We start from the raw sequence: 5638 nt of genomic DNA, 5'->3' as shown, positions 1-5638 counted from the left end.
TCCTTCGCGGACGCGGCGAAGGACACATTTACCAGGGCTGTGATAGACCGCAGCTCACTTGATGGTGCAATATCACCACAAAACTGGGACCTGGTCAACAGGCGACTCTGGGCCGTCTATAAGGAGGTTCTAGGGGAAAACCCAGGACCACCCCCCAGTTGTGCGGACGCCGGTTGGTTCCAAAACCGCGTCAAATTAACAAGGTGCGCGGACCAGAGATCCGTCGACCTATACACCCTGGCCATCAGTCGCGTAGGCGAGGCCTGGCCGGGTGCACGGCTTGAGGCGATAAAGCGGGAAGACATTCCCAATCGGCCCAGATCCAGGGCCTGGATTCCAGACTTCCACACCGACCCACAGGAAGTGCTGGAATGGATACGTATGGGCAACCCCGAGCTACCCACCCACGACTGGAAGGTAGCAAAGATAGGCGATATCGATGGCAAGCGAAGGTTAGCGGTAATAGTCCTCAACGAGGAATCAGTAGAACCGCTAGCCAACCAAAACTGGATGATAAATTATGGCTTCCAAGCCTTGAACCTCCATGTTTATCGGCAGGACGTGTAGGGAAACAACACCCTACCGACGAAGCGAGCGCAGTGGAAAGTGCTACTGACGACGAAGTGGCATCCACCTCCGGAATGGTCGGCGAACTCTTCGAGAGGGTGACTCTAGAAGAGGGGGCGGGGGACCACTCCGACTTTTCCGACACCATGGTGGAAGGAGAAGGGGAGGATATCCTCCCCCTTTCTGACGAAGAGGACGTCAACCGGACTGTGGTTGGCTGTCCAGCAGCAGCACGCGAAACAGATGGTGGGGATAGTTCAGATTAATCTCCACCACTGCAAGGCGGCCTCAGCCGCACTTCTCCTCCGTCTCGCCGAAAGAGAAGAGGAGATCGCACTCATCCAGGAGCCTTGGGTCATAAAAGATCGGGTTTGTGGATTGAATATGAAGGGATACAAGCTGTTCTATGTAACTGACAAAGGTAAACCCAGGTCGTGCATATTGATAAAAAAGTGTATTAATGCATTTCTCTTGATACAGTTTAGCGATGCGGACAACGTCATCATAGCAGTGGAATCAGGCGGAATGTCTATTTGGCTGGCTTCCACATATATGGCCCACGACGCAGAAACATTACCTCCACCACAATCCTTAAGGAGCGCGGTAATGGAGGCCTCTAGACGCGGCACTCCGATGGTCATAGGAGCGGACGCGAATGCCCATCATCACATATGGGGCAGCTCAGATACAAATGAACGCGGTGAGTCGATATTCGAATTCATTATGTGCAATAACTTACAGGTTAGCAACGTAGGTGATACCCCTACCTTTGTGACGTCTGTTAGAAGGGAGGTCCTTGACATTACATGTGTCAATTAGCAGGGGGCAGAACTCTTGAATGACTGGAGAGTCTCAAAAGACAACTCCTTTTCGGATCACATGTACGTCGTTTATAACCTATACGTACCAGTAAGAAAACAACAAGCGGTCTTAAACCGCAGAAAAACAAATTGGAAAAAATTTGAAACAATATTTTCTAATAATATTTCCGGCCTCACAAATCAAATAAACTCGGAACATCAACTTGATAACGTCGTAGACGATATAACTAAAGCATTTCATCGTGCAGCAAAATCAGCCTGCCCAATCAGGGCAACAAGTAGGAAACCAAAACCTCCATGGTGGTCCACTGAAATTGCAACCCTCAGAAGGGAATGCAGATCAAAATTTAATGAAGCTAAGAGATCCAACTCTTGGAGTGAATTTAAAGATTGCCAACGCCGATTTAAGTATGCAATAAGAGACGCTAAGCGCTCCTCATGGAGGAACTTCTGTCAGAAGATAGAAAGTACTTCGGAGGCCAGCAGACTGCGCAAAATACTATCTATGAGTCCCAGCAATATTAGCTATCTCATCAAGGAGGATGGTGATTGGACAACTAGCAGCGAAGAAACTCTAGAGCTTCTTGTACAGACGCACTTTCCGGGTTGCCTCCACAGTAGAGTCACAAATACCCGAATCATAGGCAACCATGATGACATTCCAGCGAATTTCATAACCGAGGAGAACATAAAGCATGCTATTAGCAGCTTCCAACCGTTTAAATCTCCGGGACCAGACGGCATTATTCCCGCTGACCTACAGCATACAGCAGGAATGATTGCACCCATACTCGTACCAGTCTTTGAAGCAGTGTTACGAATGAATTATATACCCCACAAATGGGAGGAGGTAAGAGTAGTTTTCATTCCCAAGGCAGGGAAAACTACACACACGAGACCAAAAGACTTCAGACCAATTAGTCTGTCGTCTTTCCTGTTGAAATCTCTAGAGAGAATAATAGATGGGCACATTAGAGACAAGGTGGGCAGCAAACTTTCGGCAGCCCAGCATGCCTACAACAAAGGGCGATCAGTCGAAACAGCACTCCATTCTTTAGTGCACACAATTGAAAGATCACTTTATTACAAAGAATACACCCTCGCGGCCTTCCTGGACATCGAGGGTGCTTTCAACAATGTATCTCCTGCAGCGATTATCTCATCTCTGATAAATCTGGGAGTAAGCAATTCACTAACCTCATTTATTGAACGAATGTTAATCGGCCGAGAAATAAGCGCAGGATTAGGTGAATCAGTTATAAAAAGGTTCCCCGTCAGGGGTACACCCCAGGGGGGAGTAGTATCACCGCTCCTGTGGAATATAGCAGTAGACAGCCTTCTTCGGGAACTTGAAGACATTGGCGGTCAGATAATTGCATACGCCGACGATATTGTAATAGCTATCTCGGGTAAACATCTTTCAACATTGACAGATCTGATCCAAAGATCCCTCAACAAACTATCCCTGTGGTGTAACAGGCGAGGACTGGGAGTGAATCCTGAAAAAACAGACCTTGTGCTGTTCACCAGGAAGCACAAGATACCTGATCTCGGGAACATAACCCTAGAGGGCAATACCCTCGCAATAAAGGAAGAGACCAAATATCTAGGTCTCATAGTAGATAGGAAACTAAACTGGGGGCCCAACGTTGCAGATAGAGTGCGCAAAGCAACAGTGGCACTATATTCCTGCAGCAGAGCAATAGGGAAAAAATGGGGGATGGAACCCAAAATAATACACTGGCTATACACGGCGGTGGTTAGGCCAATTCTCTATCACGGTATAGTGGTATGGTGGAACGCCCTTGGGAAAGGGGTAAACTTCAAAAAAATGGACAAGGTTCAAAGGCTTGCGTCCACACTCATAACTGGTGCGATGAGAACAACACCATCCAAGGCACTGTATGCCCTACTGAAGTTTCTTCCGGTGGACCTACATGCCAAACAAGTCGCAAGTGGCGCGGCAATTCGAATGAATACTCTAAATAAGTGGTCAAATACCAGTTATGGTCACGGTAGAATATTAACGGAAGTTCCGGGGCTACCCGGATTGGTGGACTATGCACTTCCGGAACCTGCACCCGCTACAGCGTTCGCGACCCTCCTACCCTCAAGGGAAGAGTGGAAGCATGACGCTGTAAGTAGTGGAGAGTCCATCCATGTATACACAGATGGCTCAAAGCTCGAGGGTAGGGTTGGAGGAGGTGTATATTCCCATCACCTGGGAATCTCCCTCAGCTTTCGTCTCCCGGACCACTGTAGCGTTTTTCAGGCTGAACTGATGGCAATCGACAGGGCCACGAAACTGGTAAAGTGTGATATGATACCCCAAGTTGATATCTACATCTTCACTGACAGCCAGGCGGCAATAAAGTCCCTCACGAAGCAGTCGACAACCTCCATGGTAGCCATGAAATGCCGCGCATCTCTTAACGAGATGGCTGAGTCATTTCGCCCAAAGGTAATATGGGTTCCGGGACACTGCGGCATAGAGGGGAATTGTAAGGCCGACGAACTGGCGCGACTTGGCACGAAACTTCCTTTTGAGGATATAAATGACGAAATAGGAATACCCTTGCAAACCTGTAAGCTACTTATCTCCGAGAGGCTCACTAAAGTAGCGAACGAAAGGTGGCAGGACGAAATCACCTGCAAAACTGCCAAACAATTATGGCCGGTGCTCAGCGCCAACCGCACTGGTCTACTACTGAGTCTAAATAAGTCCAATATTAGATTACTAGTATCCGTCATAACAGGACACTGCCTAATTGGCAAGCACGCCGATCGACTCGGCCTACGCTCACATGACTTCTGTAGAAGCTGTCAAGATGAAGAAGAGGAGGAAACGATTCTCCACCTGTTGTGCCAATGCCCTGCTCTATCTAGACGAAGACTCTCCACTCTCGGTAGGCAATTCTTCGACAACTTGGAGGACCTTAGATGCGTCGAAATCAGGGATCTTCTAAAATTCGTTCAAAGTTCAAAATGGTTTTAGGAGGGATCGGGAGTTGCTGACCCAACATGCGGCATCACAATGGGCCCTGAGCCTAAGTGTGTCTTATAGACGACCGCGACAACCTAACCTAACCTGTGTTGTATTATAGTGAGCATTTTATGGGCGCCATACACGATGCGTCTGACTCGCGAATCATCTGTGTACGTGTTGACCCGCCTTTCGACTACACACAGTTGAGTTATTCAAAGTCATGTCAGAGTCATGTCGGTGTAACTAACACAAATTTATTTTCACTAACGAAAAATCCATTTAGGCAGATCTATCACATATTTTAGCCGTTTTTCATTGAATATAACTTTTTTGGTAAATTTTTATCCGAGGCCTTGCTTTTTTCAATGAAACCACCTGAAGCTTCGCATTGCCTGGCCCGATGTCGCTGGGCTTTCTGGGTGTACGTACATTTAAACACTTCAGCAAAACAAACCAAAACTATTTTTTTGACAGGCAGGCGGCAATAATGGCAAATACATCTGCGGGTACCAAATCAAAATGGTTCGACCAAGTAACATAGGACAAAACATTACGCACGATAAGAGCATTAAAATGGCGCAAAAAGGGGCTAATTGTATCGTTAACACTAACTAGGATGCACTACAACCAATCTACCATGGGCACCATGAGTAAGCAGAGAGAGCACCGTACCACGTAAAATGAAATATTTACCACGTTATTCGCGTAATTTCAAATACTCAAAAACGTAACGCTCGTACCACAAAAGGTATAATAAAAAATTAAGAAGGAAAAGCCAACACAAATTTCGGGCAAAGCATTTTGGCAATAAAATTTCGTCGGCTGTAAAAATTCAACAATTTAATTAACAGGAGGTTAAGAAAAAGTTTAACTGTATGTCATATGGCGCTTTTATGTGGTCGACCCTAAAAACACTTGCATGTCATGCGTATTTGTTTTTATATTCGTACAACTAAGTGACATCATTGAAATATTACATAACAGCAATAAAACCCCTTTTTAAAACGAAAATGAAAGTAAAGTTAAAACAAAACTATAAAAAAAATTAAATGGGCAAAACGTGTAGGTATGTGCAAACAAACAAAACGTACAAAGATTCGTAGCTGTAAGCATTTATTTCCATTAAAAAATATACCTCAGCTAAGCAGCATTCACTTCTAAGAATGCATGCGTACATTAAACAGCTGTTGGTATATAAAAAAAATCACATAGTAAAAAACTGAGTTCAAGCATTCAAAGCAGAAAGTCTTAAAAACACACAAAA

Source organism: Rhagoletis pomonella, unplaced genomic scaffold (assembly GCF_013731165.1).
Source record: "Rhagoletis pomonella isolate Grant_MI unplaced genomic scaffold, Rhpom_1.0 Rhpom_scaffold_00013, whole genome shotgun sequence".
NCBI classification, from domain to species: Eukaryota; Metazoa; Arthropoda; class Insecta; order Diptera; family Tephritidae; genus Rhagoletis; species Rhagoletis pomonella.
This window is presented reverse-complemented; position numbering follows the sequence as displayed.